Raw genomic sequence first — 15,000 nt, forward strand, 5'->3', positions numbered from 1 at the left:
AGAAGAAATTACAAACACTGTTCCCATCACTTTTTAGCACAGGTAGTTGGATAAAATACAAACTTTATTTCCTTTCATCATTTGAACAGGGCAAAGGAGCATAAAGCACACACAAGCTGCATTCAGCAACAATATTCTTGTTTGTCTTATAAATACAAGGCAGATGCTAATTGAAAACACAAGGAAATTTGATCCTATTAAAAAGGCAGGAAGCTGCATTTTGTCAATTCATCATTAAATGCTTACTACAAGGCAGTGTTGCTGATGAAATAGTGCAAGAGCACACCCTCGTGGACAAAATGCTTACAGCACCTGGTATTCCCAGGCGGTCTCCCATCCAAGTACTAACCAGGCCCGACCCTGCTTAGCTTCCGAGATCAGACGAGATCGGGCGTACCCAGGCTGGTATGGCCGTAGGCGAGAAACAATCTCTTGCTACAACATATATAGTCAAAGTGAGTGTGATAAAACAGACATTGCATTTTCACCAATTAGATAAGCAGCTTGAACTTTGTGTCACTGAAAAAGTAGAAGAAATTACAAACACTGTTCCCATCACTTTTTAGCACAGGTAGTTGGATAAAATACAAACTTTATTTCCTTTCATCATTTGAACAGGGCAAAGGAGCATAAAGCACACACAAGCTGCATTCAGCAACAATATTCTTGTTTGTCTTATAAATACAAGGCAGATGCTAATTGAAAACACAAGGAAATTTGATCCTATTAAAAAGGCAGGAAGCTGCATTTAGTCAATTCATGATTAAATGCTTACTACAAGGCAGTGTTGCTGATGAAATAGTGCAAGAGCACACCCTCGTGGACAAAATGCTTACAGCACCTGGTATTCCCAGGCGGTCTCCCATCCAAGTACTAACCAGGCCCGACCCTGCTTAGCTTCCGAGATCAGACGAGATCGGGCGTACCCAGGCTGGTATGGCCGTGGCGAGAATCAATCTCTTGCTACAACATATATAGTCAAAGTGAGTCTGATAAAACAGACATTTAGTCAATTCATCATTAAATGCTTACTACAAGGCAGTGTTGCTGATGAAATAGTGCAAGAGCACACCCTCGTGGACAAAATGCTTACAGCACCTGGTATTCCCAGGCGGTCTCCCATCCAAGTACTAACCAGGCCCGACCCTGCTTAGCTTCCGAGATCAGACGAGATCGGGCGTACCCAGGCTGATATGGCCGTGGCGAGAATCAATCTCTTGCTACAACATATATAGTCAAAGTGAGTCTGATAAAACAGACATTTAGTCAATTCATCATTAAATGCTTACTACAAGGCAGTGTTGCTGATGAAATAGTGCAAGAGCACACCCTCGTGGACAAAATGCTTACAGCACCTGGTATTCCCAGGCGGTCTCCCATCAAGTACTAACCAGGCCCGACCCTGCTTAGCTTCCGAGATCAGACGAGATCGGGCGTACCCAGGCTGGTATGGCCGTGGCGAGAATCAATCTCTTGCTACAACATATATAGTCAAAGTGAGTGTGATAAACAGACATTGCATTTTCACCAATTAGATAAGCAGCTTGAACTTTGTGTCACTGAAAAAGTAGAAGAAATTACAAACACTGTTCCCATCACTTTTTAGCACAGGTAGTTGGATAAAATACAAACTTTATTTCCTTTCATCATTTGAACAGGGCAAAGGAGCATAAAGCACACACAAGCTGCATTCAGCAACAATATTCTTGTTTGTCTTATAAATACAAGGCAGATGCTAATTGAAAACACAAGGAAATTTGATCCTATTAAAAAGGCAGGAAGCTGCATTTTGTCAATTCATCATTAAATGCTTACTACAAGGCAGTGTTGCTGATGAAATAGTGCAAGAGCACACCCTCGTGGACAAAATGCTTACAGCACCTGGTATTCCCAGGCGGTCTCCCATCCAAGTACTAACCAGGCCCGACCCTGCTTAGCTTCCGAGATCAGACGAGATCGGGCGTACCCAGGCTGATATGGCCGTAGCGAGAATCAATCTCTTGCTACAACATATATAGTCAAAGTGAGTCTGATAAAACAGACATTTAGTCAATTCATCATTAAATGCTTACTACAAGGCAGTGTTGCTGATGAAATAGTGCAAGAGCACACCCTCGTGGACAAAATGCTTACAGCACCTGGTATTCCCAGGCGGTCTCCCATCCAAGTACTAACCAGGCCCGACCCTGCTTAGCTTCCGAGATCAGACGAGATCGGGCGTACCCAGGCTGGTATGGCCGTGGCGAGAAACAATCTCTTGCTACAACATATATAGTCAAAGTGAGTGTGATAAACAGACATTGCATTTTCACCAATTAGATAAGCAGCTTGAACTTTGTGTCACTGAAAAAGTAGAAGAAATTACAAACACTGTTCCCATCACTTTTTAGCACAGGTAGTTGGATAAAATACAAACTTTATTTCCTTTCATCATTTGAACAGGGCAAAGGAGCATAAAGCACACACAAGCTGCATTCAGCAACAATATTCTTGTTTGTCTTATAAATACAAGGCAGATGCTAATTGAAAACACAAGGAAATTTGATCCTATTAAAAAGGCAGGAAGCTGCATTTTGTCAATTCATCATTAAATGCTTACTACAAGGCAGTGTTGCTGATGAAATAGTGCAAGAGCACACCCTCGTGGACAAAATGCTTACAGCACCTGGTATTCCCAGGCGGTCTCCCATCCAAGTACTAACCAGGCCCGACCCTGCTTAGCTTCCGAGATCAGACGAGATCGGGCGTACCCAGGCTGATATGGCCGTAGGCGAGAATCAATCTCTTGCTACAACATATATAGTCAAAGTGAGTCTGATAAAACAGACATTTAGTCAATTCATCATTAAATGCTTACTACAAGGCAGTGTTGCTGATGAAATAGTGCAAGAGCACACCCTCGTGGACAAAATGCTTACAGCACCTGGTATTCCCAGGCGGTCTCCCATCCAAGTACTAACCAGGCCCGACCCTGCTTAGCTTCCGAGATCAGACGAGATCGGGCGTACCCAGGCTGGTATGGCCGTGGCGAGAATCAATCTCTTGCTACAACATATATAGTCAAAGTGAGTGTGATAAACAGACATTGCATTTTCACCAATTAGATAAGCAGCTTGAACTTTGTGTCACTGAAAAAGTAGAAGAAATTACAAACACTGTTCCCATCACTTTTTAGCACAGGTAGTTGGATAAAATACAAACTTTATTTCCTTTCATCATTTGAACAGGGCAAAGGAGCATAAAGCACACACAAGCTGCATTCAGCAACAATATTCTTGTTTGTCTTATAAATACAAGGCAGATGCTAATTGAAAACACAAGGAAATTTGATCCTATTAAAAAGGCAGGAAGCTGCATTTTGTCAATTCATCATTAAATGCTTACTACAAGGCAGTGTTGCTGATGAAATAGTGCAAGAGCACACCCTCGTGGACAAAATGCTTACAGCACCTGGTATTCCCAGGCGGTCTCCCATCCAAGTACTAACCAGGCCCGACCCTGCTTAGCTTCCGAGATCAGACGAGATCGGGCGTACCCAGGCTGATATGGCCGTGGCGAGAATCAATCTCTTGCTACAACATATATAGTCAAAGTGAGTCTGATAAAACAGACATTTAGTCAATTCATCATTAAATGCTTACTACAAGGCAGTGTTGCTGATGAAATAGTGCAAGAGCACACCCTCGTGGACAAAATGCTTACAGCACCTGGTATTCCCAGGCGGTCTCCCATCCAAGTACTAACCAGGCCCGACCCTGCTTAGCTTCCGAGATCAGACGAGATCGGGCGTACCCAGGCTGGTATGGCCGTGGCGAGAATCAATCTCTTGCTACAACATATATAGTCAAAGTGAGTGTGATAAACAGACATTGCATTTTCACCAATTAGATAAGCAGCTTGAACTTTGTGTCACTGAAAAAGTAGAAGAAATTACAAACACTGTTCCCATCACTTTTTAGCACAGGTAGTTGGATAAAATACAAACTTTATTTCCTTTCATCATTTGAACAGGGCAAAGGAGCATAAAGCACACACAAGCTGCATTCAGCAACAATATTCTTGTTTGTCTTATAAATACAAGGCAGATGCTAATTGAAAACACAAGGAAATTTGATCCTATTAAAAGGCAGGAAGCTGCATTTAGTCAATTCATCATTAAATGCTTACTACAAGGCAGTGTTGCTGATGAAATAGTGCAAGAGCACACCCTCGTGGACAAAATGCTTACAGCACCTGGTATTCCCAGGCGGTCTCCCATCCAAGTACTAACCAGGCCCGACCCTGCTTAGCTTCCGAGATCAGACGAGATCGGGCGTACCCAGGCTGGTATGGCCGTAAGCGAGAATCAATCTCTTGCTACAACATATATAGTCAAAGTGAGTGTGATAAACAGACATTGCATTTTCACCAATTAGATAAGCAGCTTGAACTTTGTGTCACTGAAAAAGTAGAAGAAATTACAAACACTGTTCCCATCACTTTTTAGCACAGGTAGTTGGATAAAATACAAACTTTATTTCCTTTCATCATTTGAACAGGGCAAAGGAGCATAAAGCACACACAAGCTGCATTCAGCAACAATATTCTTGTTTGTCTTATAAATACAAGGCAGATGCTAATTGAAAACACAAGGAAATTTGATCCTATTAAAAAGGCAGGAAGCTGCATTTTGTCAATTCATCATTAAATGCTTACTACAAGGCAGTGTTGCTGATGAAATAGTGCAAGAGCACACCCTCGTGGACAAAATGCTTACAGCACCTGGTATTCCCAGGCGGTCTCCCATCCAAGTACTAACCAGGCCCGACCCTGCTTAGCTTCCGAGATCAGACGAGATCGGGCGTACCCAGGCTGATATGGCCGTGGCGAGAATCAATCTCTTGCTACAACATATATAGTCAAAGTGAGTCTGATAAAACAGACATTTAGTCAATTCATCATTAAATGCTTACTACAAGGCAGTGTTGCTGATGAAATAGTGCAAGAGCACACCCTCGTGGACAAAATGCTTACAGCACCTGGTATTCCCAGGCGGTCTCCCATCCAAGTACTAACCAGGCCCGACCCTGCTTAGCTTCCGAGATCAGACGAGATCGGGCGTACCCAGGCTGGTATGGCCGTGGCGAGAATCAATCTCTTGCTACAACATATATAGTCAAAGTGAGTGTGATAAACAGACATTGCATTTTCACCAATTAGATAAGCAGCTTGAACTTTGTGTCACTGAAAAAGTAGAAGAAATTACAAACACTGTTCCCATCACTTTTTAGCACAGGTAGTTGGATAAAATACAAACTTTATTTCCTTTCATCATTTGAACAGGGCAAAGGAGCATAAAGCACACACAAGCTGCATTCAGCAACAATATTCTTGTTTGTCTTATAAATACAAGGCAGATGCTAATTGAAAACACAAGGAAATTTGATCCTATTAAAAAGGCAGGAAGCTGCATTTTGTCAATTCATCATTAAATGCTTACTACAAGGCAGTGTTGCTGATGAAATAGTGCAAGAGCACACCCTCGTGGACAAAATGCTTACAGCACCTGGTATTCCCAGGCGGTCTCCCATCCAAGTACTAACCAGGCCCGACCCTGCTTAGCTTCCGAGATCAGACGAGATCGGGCGTACCCAGGCTGGTATGGCCGTAGGCGAGAATCAATCTCTTGCTACAACATATATAGTCAAAGTGAGTGTGATAAACAGACATTGCATTTTCACCAATTAGATAAGCAGCTTGAACTTTGTGTCACTGAAAAAGTAGAAGAAATTACAAACACTGTTCCCATCACTTTTTAGCACAGGTAGTTGGATAAAATACAAACTTTATTTCCTTTCATCATTTGAACAGGGCAAAGGAGCATAAAGCACACACAAGCTGCATTCAGCAACAATATTCTTGTTTGTCTTATAAATACAAGGCAGATGCTAATTGAAAACACAAGGAAATTTGATCCTATTAAAAAGGCAGGAAGCTGCATTTTGTCAATTCATCATTAAATGCTTACTACAAGGCAGTGTTGCTGATGAAATAGTGCAAGAGCACACCCTCGTGGACAAAATGCTTACAGCACCTGGTATTCCCAGGCGGTCTCCCATCCAAGTACTAACCAGGCCCGACCCTGCTTAGCTTCCGAGATCAGACGAGATCGGGCGTACCCAGGCTGGTATGGCCGTGGCGAGAATCAATCTCTTGCTACAACATATATAGTCAAAGTGAGTGTGATAAACAGACATTGCATTTTCACCAATTAGATAAGCAGCTTGAACTTTGTGTCACTGAAAAAGTAGAAGAAATTACAAACACTGTTCCCATCACTTTTTAGCACAGGTAGTTGGATAAAATACAAACTTTATTTCCTTTCATCATTTGAACAGGGCAAAGGAGCATAAAGCACACACAAGCTGCATTCAGCAACAATATTCTTGTTTGTCTTATAAATACAAGGCAGATGCTAATTGAAAACACAAGGAAATTTGATCCTATTAAAAAGGCAGGAAGCTGCATTTTGTCAATTCATCATTAAATGCTTACTACAAGGCAGTGTTGCTGATGAAATAGTGCAAGAGCACACCCTCGTGGACAAAATGCTTACAGCACCTGGTATTCCCAGGCGGTCTCCCATCCAAGTACTAACCAGGCCCGACCCTGCTTAGCTTCCGAGATCAGACGAGATCGGGCGTACCCAGGCTGATATGGCCGTGGCGAGAATCAATCTCTTGCTACAACATATATAGTCAAAGTGAGTCTGATAAAACAGACATTTAGTCAATTCATCATTAAATGCTTACTACAAGGCAGTGTTGCTGATGAAATAGTGCAAGAGCACACCCTCGTGGACAAAATGCTTACAGCACCTGGTATTCCCAGGCGGTCTCCCATCCAAGTACTAACCAGGCCCGACCCTGCTTAGCTTCCGAGATCAGACGAGATCGGGCGTACCCAGGCTGAGTATGGCCGTGGCGAGAATCAATCTCTTGCTACAACATATATAGTCAAAGTGAGTCTGATAAAACAGACATTTAGTCAATTCATCATTAAATGCTTACTACAAGGCAGTGTTGCTGATGAAATAGTGCAAGAGCACACCCTCGTGGACAAAATGCTTACAGCACCTGGTATTCCCAGGCGGTCTCCCATCCAAGTACTAACCAGGCCCGACCCTGCTTAGCTTCCGAGATCAGACGAGATCGGGCGTACCCAGGCTGGTATGGCCGTGGCGAGAATCAATCTCTTGCTACAACATATATAGTCAAAGTGAGTGTGATAAACAGACATTGCATTTTCACCAATTAGATAAGCAGCTTGAACTTTGTGTCACTGAAAAAGTAGAAGAAATTACAAACACTGTTCCCATCACTTTTTAGCACAGGTAGTTGGATAAAATACAAACTTTATTTCCTTTCATCATTTGAACAGGGCAAAGGAGCATAAAGCACACACAAGCTGCATTCAGCAACAATATTCTTGTTTGTCTTATAAATACAAGGCAGATGCTAATTGAAAACACAAGGAAATTTGATCCTATTAAAAAGGCAGGAAGCTGCATTTTGTCAATTCATCATTAAATGCTTACTACAAGGCAGTGTTGCTGATGAAATAGTGCAAGAGCACACCCTCGTGGACAAAATGCTTACAGCACCTGGTATTCCCAGGCGGTCTCCCATCCAAGTACTAACCAGGCCCGACCCTGCTTAGCTTCCGAGATCAGACGAGATCGGGCGTACCCAGGCTGGTATGGCCGTGGCGAGAAACAATCTCTTGCTACAACATATATAGTCAAAGTGAGTGTGATAAACAGACATTGCATTTTCACCAATTAGATAAGCAGCTTGAACTTTGTGTCACTGAAAAAGTAGAAGAAATTACAAACACTGTTCCCATCACTTTTTAGCACAGGTAGTTGGATAAAATACAAACTTTATTTCCTTTCATCATTTGAACAGGGCAAAGGAGCATAAAGCACACACAAGCTGCATTCAGCAACAATATTCTTGTTTGTCTTATAAATACAAGGCAGATGCTAATTGAAAACACAAGGAAATTTGATCCTATTAAAAAGGCAGGAAGCTGCATTTTGTCAATTCATCATTAAATGCTTACTACAAGGCAGTGTTGCTGATGAAATAGTGCAAGAGCACACCCTCGTGGACAAAATGCTTACAGCACCTGGTATTCCCAGGCGGTCTCCCATCCAAGTACTAACCAGGCCCGACCCTGCTTAGCTTCCGAGATCAGACGAGATCGGGCGTACCCAGGCTGGTATGGCCGTGGCGAGAATCAATCTCTTGCTACAACATATATAGTCAAAGTGAGTGTGATAAACAGACATTGCATTTTCACCAATTAGATAAGCAGCTTGAACTTTGTGTCACTGAAAAAGTAGAAGAAATTACAAACACTGTTCCCATCACTTTTTAGCACAGGTAGTTGGATAAAATACAAACTTTATTTCCTTTCATCATTTGAACAGGGCAAAGGAGCATAAAGCACACACAAGCTGCATTCAGCAACAATATTCTTGTTTGTCTTATAAATACAAGGCAGATGCTAATTGAAAACACAAGGAAATTTGATCCTATTAAAAAGGCAGGAAGCTGCATTTAGTCAATTCATGATTAAATGCTTACTACAAGGCAGTGTTGCTGATGAAATAGTGCAAGAGCACACCCTCGTGGACAAAATGCTTACAGCACCTGGTATTCCCAGGCGGTCTCCCATCCAAGTACTAACCAGGCCCGACCCTGCTTAGCTTCCGAGATCAGACGAGATCGGGCGTACCCAGGCTGATATGGCCGTGGCGAGAATCAATCTCTTGCTACAACATATATAGTCAAAGTGAGTCTGATAAAACAGACATTTAGTCAATTCATCATTAAATGCTTACTACAAGGCAGTGTTGCTGATGAAATAGTGCAAGAGCACACCCTCGTGGACAAAATGCTTACAGCACCTGGTATTCCCAGGCGGTCTCCCATCCAAGTACTAACCAGGCCCGACCCTGCTTAGCTTCCGAGATCAGACGAGATCGGGCGTACCCAGGCTGGTATGGCCGTGAGCGAGAATCAATCTCTTGCTACAACATATATAGTCAAAGTGAGTGTGATAAACAGACATTGCATTTTCACCAATTAGATAAGCAGCTTGAACTTTGTGTCACTGAAAAAGTAGAAGAAATTACAAACACTGTTCCCATCACTTTTTAGCACAGGTAGTTGGATAAAATACAAACTTTATTTCCTTTCATCATTTGAACAGGGCAAAGGAGCATAAAGCACACACAAGCTGCATTCAGCAACAATATTCTTGTTTGTCTTATAAATACAAGGCAGATGCTAATTGAAAACACAAGGAAATTTGATCCTATTAAAAAGGCAGGAAGCTGCATTTTGTCAATTCATCATTAAATGCTTACTACAAGGCAGTGTTGCTGATGAAATAGTGCAAGAGCACACCCTCGTGGACAAAATGCTTACAGCACCTGGTATTCCCAGGCGGTCTCCCATCCAAGTACTAACCAGGCCCGACCCTGCTTAGCTTCCGAGATCAGACGAGATCGGGCGTACCCAGGCTGATATGGCCGTGGCGAGAATCAATCTCTTGCTACAACATATATAGTCAAAGTGAGTCTGATAAAACAGACATTTAGTCAATTCATCATTAAATGCTTACTACAAGGCAGTGTTGCTGATGAAATAGTGCAAGAGCACACCCTCGTGGACAAAATGCTTACAGCACCTGGTATTCCCAGGCGGTCTCCCATCCAAGTACTAACCAGGCCCGACCCTGCTTAGCTTCCGAGATCAGACGAGATCGGGCGTACCCAGGCTGGTATGGCCGTAGGCGAGAATCAATCTCTTGCTACAACATATATAGTCAAAGTGAGTGTGATAAACAGACATTGCATTTTCACCAATTAGATAAGCAGCTTGAACTTTGTGTCACTGAAAAAGTAGAAGAAATTACAAACACTGTTCCCATCACTTTTTAGCACAGGTAGTTGGATAAAATACAAACTTTATTTCCTTTCATCATTTGAACAGGGCAAAGGAGCATAAAGCACACACAAGCTGCATTCAGCAACAATATTCTTGTTTGTCTTATAAATACAAGGCAGATGCTAATTGAAAACACAAGGAAATTTGATCCTATTAAAAAGGCAGGAAGCTGCATTTTGTCAATTCATCATTAAATGCTTACTACAAGGCAGTGTTGCTGATGAAATAGTGCAAGAGCACACCCTCGTGGACAAAATGCTTACAGCACCTGGTATTCCCAGGCGGTCTCCCATCCAAGTACTAACCAGGCCCGACCCTGCTTAGCTTCCGAGATCAGACGAGATCGGGCGTACCCAGGCTGGTATGGCCGTGGCGAGAAACAATCTCTTGCTACAACATATATAGTCAAAGTGAGTGTGATAAACAGACATTGCATTTTCACCAATTAGATAAGCAGCTTGAACTTTGTGTCACTGAAAAAGTAGAAGAAATTACAAACACTGTTCCCATCACTTTTTAGCACAGGTAGTTGGATAAAATACAAACTTTATTTCCTTTCATCATTTGAACAGGGCAAAGGAGCATAAAGCACACACAAGCTGCATTCAGCAACAATATTCTTGTTTGTCTTATAAATACAAGGCAGATGCTAATTGAAAACACAAGGAAATTTGATCCTATTAAAAAGGCAGGAAGCTGCATTTTGTCAATTCATCATTAAATGCTTACTACAAGGCAGTGTTGCTGATGAAATAGTGCAAGAGCACACCCTCGTGGACAAAATGCTTACAGCACCTGGTATTCCCAGGCGGTCTCCCATCCAAGTACTAACCAGGCCCGACCCTGCTTAGCTTCCGAGATCAGACGAGATCGGGCGTACCCAGGCTGATATGGCCGTGGCGAGAATCAATCTCTTGCTACAACATATATAGTCAAAGTGAGTCTGATAAAACAGACATTTAGTCAATTCATCATTAAATGCTTACTACAAGGCAGTGTTGCTGATGAAATAGTGCAAGAGCACACCCTCGTGGACAAAATGCTTACAGCACCTGGTATTCCCAGGCGGTCTCCCATCCAAGTACTAACCAGGCCCGACCCTGCTTAGCTTCCGAGATCAGACGAGATCGGGCGTACCCAGGCTGGTATGGCCGTGGCGAGAATCAATCTCTTGCTACAACATATATAGTCAAAGTGAGTGTGATAAACAGACATTGCATTTTCACCAATTAGATAAGCAGCTTGAACTTTGTGTCACTGAAAAAGTAGAAGAAATTACAAACACTGTTCCCATCACTTTTTAGCACAGGTAGTTGGATAAAATACAAACTTTATTTCCTTTCATCATTTGAACAGGGCAAAGGAGCATAAAGCACACACAAGCTGCATTCAGCAACAATATTCTTGTTTGTCTTATAAATACAAGGCAGATGCTAATTGAAAACACAAGGAAATTTGATCCTATTAAAAAGGCAGGAAGCTGCATTTTGTCAATTCATCATTAAATGCTTACTACAAGGCAGTGTTGCTGATGAAATAGTGCAAGAGCACACCCTCGTGGACAAAATGCTTACAGCACCTGGTATTCCCAGGCGGTCTCCCATCCAAGTACTAACCAGGCCCGACCCTGCTTAGCTTCCGAGATCAGACGAGATCGGGCGTACCCAGGCTGGTATGGCCGTGGCGAGAATCAATCTCTTGCTACAACATATATAGTCAAAGTGAGTGTGATAAACAGACATTGCATTTTCACCAATTAGATAAGCAGCTTGAACTTTGTGTCACTGAAAAAGTAGAAGAAATTACAAACACTGTTCCCATCACTTTTTAGCACAGGTAGTTGGATAAAATACAAACTTTATTTCCTTTCATCATTTGAACAGGGCAAAGGAGCATAAAGCACACACAAGCTGCATTCAGCAACAATATTCTTGTTTGTCTTATAAATACAAGGCAGATGCTAATTGAAAACACAAGGAAATTTGATCCTATTAAAAAGGCAGGAAGCTGCATTTTGTCAATTCATCATTAAATGCTTACTACAAGGCAGTGTTGCTGATGAAATAGTGCAAGAGCACACCCTCGTGGACAAAATGCTTACAGCACCTGGTATTCCCAGGCGGTCTCCCATCCAAGTACTAACCAGGCCCGACCCTGCTTAGCTTCCGAGATCAGACGAGATCGGGCGTACCCAGGCTGATATGGCCGTGGCGAGAATCAATCTCTTGCTACAACATATATAGTCAAAGTGAGTCTGATAAAACAGACATTTAGTCAATTCATCATTAAATGCTTACTACAAGGCAGTGTTGCTGATGAAATAGTGCAAGAGCACACCCTCGTGGACAAAATGCTTACAGCACCTGGTATTCCCAGGCGGTCTCCCATCCAAGTACTAACCAGGCCCGACCCTGCTTAGCTTCCGAGATCAGACAAGATCGGGCGTACCCAGGCTGGTATGGCCGTGGCGAGAATCAATCTCTTGCTACAACATATATAGTCAAAGTGAGTGTGATAAACAGACATTGCATTTTCACCAATTAGATAAGCAGCTTGAACTTTGTGTCACTGAAAAAGTAGAAGAAATTACAAACACTGTTCCCATCACTTTTTAGCACAGGTAGTTGGATAAAATACAAACTTTATTTCCTTTCATCATTTGAACAGGGCAAAGGAGCATAAAGCACACACAAGCTGCATTCAGCAACAATATTCTTGTTTGTCTTATAAATACAAGGCAGATGCTAATTGAAAACACAAGGAAATTTGATCCTATTAAAAAGGCAGGAAGCTGCATTTTGTCAATTCATCATTAAATGCTTACTACAAGGCAGTGTTGCTGATGAAATAGTGCAAGAGCACACCCTCGTGGACAAAATGCTTACAGCACCTGGTATTCCCAGGCGGTCTCCCATCCAAGTACTAACCAGGCCCGACCCTGCTTAGCTTCCGAGATCAGACGAGATCGGGCGTACCCAGGCTGGTATGGCCGTAGCGAGAATCAATCTCTTGCTACAACATATATAGTCAAAGTGAGTCTGATAAAACAGACATTTAGTCAATTCATCATTAAATGCTTACTACAAGGCAGTGTTGCTGATGAAATAGTGCAAGAGCACACCCTCGTGGACAAAATGCTTACAGCACCTGGTATTCCCAGGCGGTCTCCCATCCAAGTACTAACCAGGCCCGACCCTGCTTAGCTTCCGAGATCAGACGAGATCGGGCGTACCCAGGCTGATATGGCCGTAAGCGAGAATCAATCTCTTGCTACAACATATATAGTCAAAGTGAGTCTGATAAAACAGACATTTAGTCAATTCATCATTAAATGCTTACTACAAGGCAGTGTTGCTGATGAAATAGTGCAAGAGCACACCCTCGTGGACAAAATGCTTACAGCACCTGGTATTCCCAGGCGGTCTCCCATCCAAGTACTAACCAGGCCCGACCCTGCTTAGCTTCCGAGATCAGACAAGATCGGGCGTACCCAGGCTGGTATGGCCGTGGCGAGAATCAATCTCTTGCTACAACATATATAGTCAAAGTGAGTGTGATAAACAGACATTGCATTTTCACCAATTAGATAAGCAGCTTGAACTTTGTGTCACTGAAAAAGTAGAAGAAATTACAAACACTGTTCCCATCACTTTTTAGCACAGGTAGTTGGATAAAATACAAACTTTATTTCCTTTCATCATTTGAACAGGGCAAAGGAGCATAAAGCACACACAAGCTGCATTCAGCAACAATATTCTTGTTTGTCTTATAAATACAAGGCAGATGCTAATTGAAAACACAAGGAAATTTGATCCTATTAAAAAGGCAGGAAGCTGCATTTAGTCAATTCATGATTAAATGCTTACTACAAGGCAGTGTTGCTGATGAAATAGTGCAAGAGCACACCCTCGTGGACAAAATGCTTACAGCACCTGGTATTCCCAGGCGGTCTCCCATCCAAGTACTAACCAGGCCCGACCCTGCTTAGCTTCCGAGATCAGACGAGATCGGGCGTACCCAGGCTGGTATGGCCGTGGCGAGAAACAATCTCTTGCTACAACATATATAGTCAAAGTGAGTGTGATAAACAGACATTGCATTTTCACCAATTAGATAAGCAGCTTGAACTTTGTGTCACTGAAAAAGTAGAAGAAATTACAAACACTGTTCCCATCACTTTTTAGCACAGGTAGTTGGATAAAATACAAACTTTATTTCCTTTCATCATTTGAACAGGGCAAAGGAGCATAAAGCACACACAAGCTGCATTCAGCAACAATATTCTTGTTTGTCTTATAAATACAAGGCAGATGCTAATTGAAAACACAAGGAAATTTGATCCTATTAAAAAGGCAGGAAGCTGCATTTAGTCAATTCATCATTAAATGCTTACTACAAGGCAGTGTTGCTGATGAAATAGTGCAAGAGCACACCCTCGTGGACAAAATGCTTACAGCACCTGGTATTCCCAGGCGGTCTCCCATCCAAGTACTAACCAGGCCCGACCCTGCTTAGCTTCCGAGATCAGACGAGATCGGGCGTACCCAGGCTGGTATGGCCGTGGCGAGAATCAATCTCTTGCTACAACATATATAGTCAAAGTGAGTCTGATAAAACAGACATTTAGTCAATTCATCATTAAATGCTTACTACAAGGCAGTGTTGCTGATGAAATAGTGCAAGAGCACACCCTCGTGGACAAAATGCTTACAGCACCTGGTATTCCCAGGCGGTCTCCCATCAAGTACTAACCAGGCCCGACCCTGCTTAGCTTCCGAGATCAGACGAGATCGGGCGTACCCAGGCTGATATGGCCGTAGCGAGAAACAATCTCTTGCTACAACATATATAGTCAAAGTGAGTCTGATAAAACAGACATTTAGTCAATTCATCATTAAATGCTTACTACAAGGCAGTGTTGCTGACTGAAATAGTGCAAGAGCACACCCTCGTGGACAAAATGCTTACAGCACCTGGTATTCCCAGGCGGTCTCCCATCAAG

General features: G+C 42.6%; 8 non-coding genes and 29 pseudogenes across 8 annotated transcripts; all 37 read right to left on the reverse strand.

Moving 5' to 3' along the window:
• Positions 1–300: 300 nt before the first annotated feature.
• LOC123734191 (5S ribosomal RNA) lies at positions 301–419 on the reverse strand. The gene has a single exon (XR_006764491.1). It is a non-coding gene; the product is annotated as a 5S ribosomal RNA (ribosomal RNA).
• A 410-nt stretch (positions 420–829) lies between these two features.
• Positions 830–947, reverse strand: LOC123734461 (uncharacterized; annotated as a pseudogene).
• A 139-nt stretch (positions 948–1,086) lies between these two features.
• Positions 1,087–1,204, reverse strand: LOC123734518 (uncharacterized; annotated as a pseudogene).
• Positions 1,205–1,343: 139 nt separating this feature from the next.
• LOC123734549 (uncharacterized) lies at positions 1,344–1,460 on the reverse strand (annotated as a pseudogene).
• A 409-nt stretch (positions 1,461–1,869) lies between these two features.
• LOC123734454 (uncharacterized) lies at positions 1,870–1,987 on the reverse strand (annotated as a pseudogene).
• A 139-nt stretch (positions 1,988–2,126) lies between these two features.
• On the reverse strand, positions 2,127–2,244 carry LOC123734462 (uncharacterized; annotated as a pseudogene).
• A 409-nt stretch (positions 2,245–2,653) lies between these two features.
• Positions 2,654–2,772, reverse strand: LOC123734342 (5S ribosomal RNA). The gene has a single exon (XR_006764641.1). It is a non-coding gene; the product is annotated as a 5S ribosomal RNA (ribosomal RNA).
• A 139-nt stretch (positions 2,773–2,911) lies between these two features.
• On the reverse strand, positions 2,912–3,029 carry LOC123734463 (uncharacterized; annotated as a pseudogene).
• Positions 3,030–3,438: 409 nt separating this feature from the next.
• Positions 3,439–3,556, reverse strand: LOC123734519 (uncharacterized; annotated as a pseudogene).
• A 139-nt stretch (positions 3,557–3,695) lies between these two features.
• Positions 3,696–3,813, reverse strand: LOC123734464 (uncharacterized; annotated as a pseudogene).
• A 408-nt stretch (positions 3,814–4,221) lies between these two features.
• Positions 4,222–4,340, reverse strand: LOC123734207 (5S ribosomal RNA). Its single transcript, XR_006764506.1, has one exon. It is a non-coding gene; the product is annotated as a 5S ribosomal RNA (ribosomal RNA).
• Positions 4,341–4,749: 409 nt separating this feature from the next.
• LOC123734520 (uncharacterized) lies at positions 4,750–4,867 on the reverse strand (annotated as a pseudogene).
• Positions 4,868–5,006: 139 nt separating this feature from the next.
• On the reverse strand, positions 5,007–5,124 carry LOC123734465 (uncharacterized; annotated as a pseudogene).
• Positions 5,125–5,533: 409 nt separating this feature from the next.
• LOC123734192 (5S ribosomal RNA) lies at positions 5,534–5,652 on the reverse strand. Its single transcript, XR_006764492.1, has one exon. It is a non-coding gene; the product is annotated as a 5S ribosomal RNA (ribosomal RNA).
• A 409-nt stretch (positions 5,653–6,061) lies between these two features.
• LOC123734466 (uncharacterized) lies at positions 6,062–6,179 on the reverse strand (annotated as a pseudogene).
• Positions 6,180–6,588: 409 nt separating this feature from the next.
• Positions 6,589–6,706, reverse strand: LOC123734521 (uncharacterized; annotated as a pseudogene).
• A 139-nt stretch (positions 6,707–6,845) lies between these two features.
• On the reverse strand, positions 6,846–6,964 carry LOC123734557 (uncharacterized; annotated as a pseudogene).
• Positions 6,965–7,103: 139 nt separating this feature from the next.
• Positions 7,104–7,221, reverse strand: LOC123734467 (uncharacterized; annotated as a pseudogene).
• A 409-nt stretch (positions 7,222–7,630) lies between these two features.
• LOC123734469 (uncharacterized) lies at positions 7,631–7,748 on the reverse strand (annotated as a pseudogene).
• Positions 7,749–8,157: 409 nt separating this feature from the next.
• On the reverse strand, positions 8,158–8,275 carry LOC123734470 (uncharacterized; annotated as a pseudogene).
• A 409-nt stretch (positions 8,276–8,684) lies between these two features.
• Positions 8,685–8,802, reverse strand: LOC123734522 (uncharacterized; annotated as a pseudogene).
• A 139-nt stretch (positions 8,803–8,941) lies between these two features.
• LOC123734219 (5S ribosomal RNA) lies at positions 8,942–9,060 on the reverse strand. The gene has a single exon (XR_006764518.1). It is a non-coding gene; the product is annotated as a 5S ribosomal RNA (ribosomal RNA).
• A 409-nt stretch (positions 9,061–9,469) lies between these two features.
• On the reverse strand, positions 9,470–9,587 carry LOC123734524 (uncharacterized; annotated as a pseudogene).
• A 139-nt stretch (positions 9,588–9,726) lies between these two features.
• On the reverse strand, positions 9,727–9,845 carry LOC123734194 (5S ribosomal RNA). Its single transcript, XR_006764493.1, has one exon. It is a non-coding gene; the product is annotated as a 5S ribosomal RNA (ribosomal RNA).
• A 409-nt stretch (positions 9,846–10,254) lies between these two features.
• On the reverse strand, positions 10,255–10,372 carry LOC123734471 (uncharacterized; annotated as a pseudogene).
• A 409-nt stretch (positions 10,373–10,781) lies between these two features.
• LOC123734525 (uncharacterized) lies at positions 10,782–10,899 on the reverse strand (annotated as a pseudogene).
• A 139-nt stretch (positions 10,900–11,038) lies between these two features.
• LOC123734472 (uncharacterized) lies at positions 11,039–11,156 on the reverse strand (annotated as a pseudogene).
• A 409-nt stretch (positions 11,157–11,565) lies between these two features.
• On the reverse strand, positions 11,566–11,683 carry LOC123734473 (uncharacterized; annotated as a pseudogene).
• A 409-nt stretch (positions 11,684–12,092) lies between these two features.
• LOC123734526 (uncharacterized) lies at positions 12,093–12,210 on the reverse strand (annotated as a pseudogene).
• Positions 12,211–12,349: 139 nt separating this feature from the next.
• Positions 12,350–12,467, reverse strand: LOC123734530 (uncharacterized; annotated as a pseudogene).
• Positions 12,468–12,876: 409 nt separating this feature from the next.
• LOC123734403 (5S ribosomal RNA) lies at positions 12,877–12,994 on the reverse strand. The gene has a single exon (XR_006764702.1). It is a non-coding gene; the product is annotated as a 5S ribosomal RNA (ribosomal RNA).
• Positions 12,995–13,133: 139 nt separating this feature from the next.
• On the reverse strand, positions 13,134–13,252 carry LOC123734963 (5S ribosomal RNA). The gene has a single exon (XR_006765148.1). It is a non-coding gene; the product is annotated as a 5S ribosomal RNA (ribosomal RNA).
• Positions 13,253–13,391: 139 nt separating this feature from the next.
• On the reverse strand, positions 13,392–13,509 carry LOC123734531 (uncharacterized; annotated as a pseudogene).
• Positions 13,510–13,918: 409 nt separating this feature from the next.
• Positions 13,919–14,036, reverse strand: LOC123734474 (uncharacterized; annotated as a pseudogene).
• Positions 14,037–14,445: 409 nt separating this feature from the next.
• LOC123734475 (uncharacterized) lies at positions 14,446–14,563 on the reverse strand (annotated as a pseudogene).
• A 139-nt stretch (positions 14,564–14,702) lies between these two features.
• LOC123734543 (uncharacterized) lies at positions 14,703–14,819 on the reverse strand (annotated as a pseudogene).
• Positions 14,820–14,959: 140 nt separating this feature from the next.
• Positions 14,960–15,000, reverse strand: part of LOC123734550 (uncharacterized) — a 117-nt pseudogene continuing 76 nt past the window's right edge.

This window comes from Salmo salar, unplaced genomic scaffold, assembly GCF_905237065.1.
Source record: "Salmo salar unplaced genomic scaffold, Ssal_v3.1, whole genome shotgun sequence".
In the NCBI taxonomy this organism is placed as follows: domain Eukaryota; kingdom Metazoa; phylum Chordata; class Actinopteri; order Salmoniformes; family Salmonidae; genus Salmo; species Salmo salar.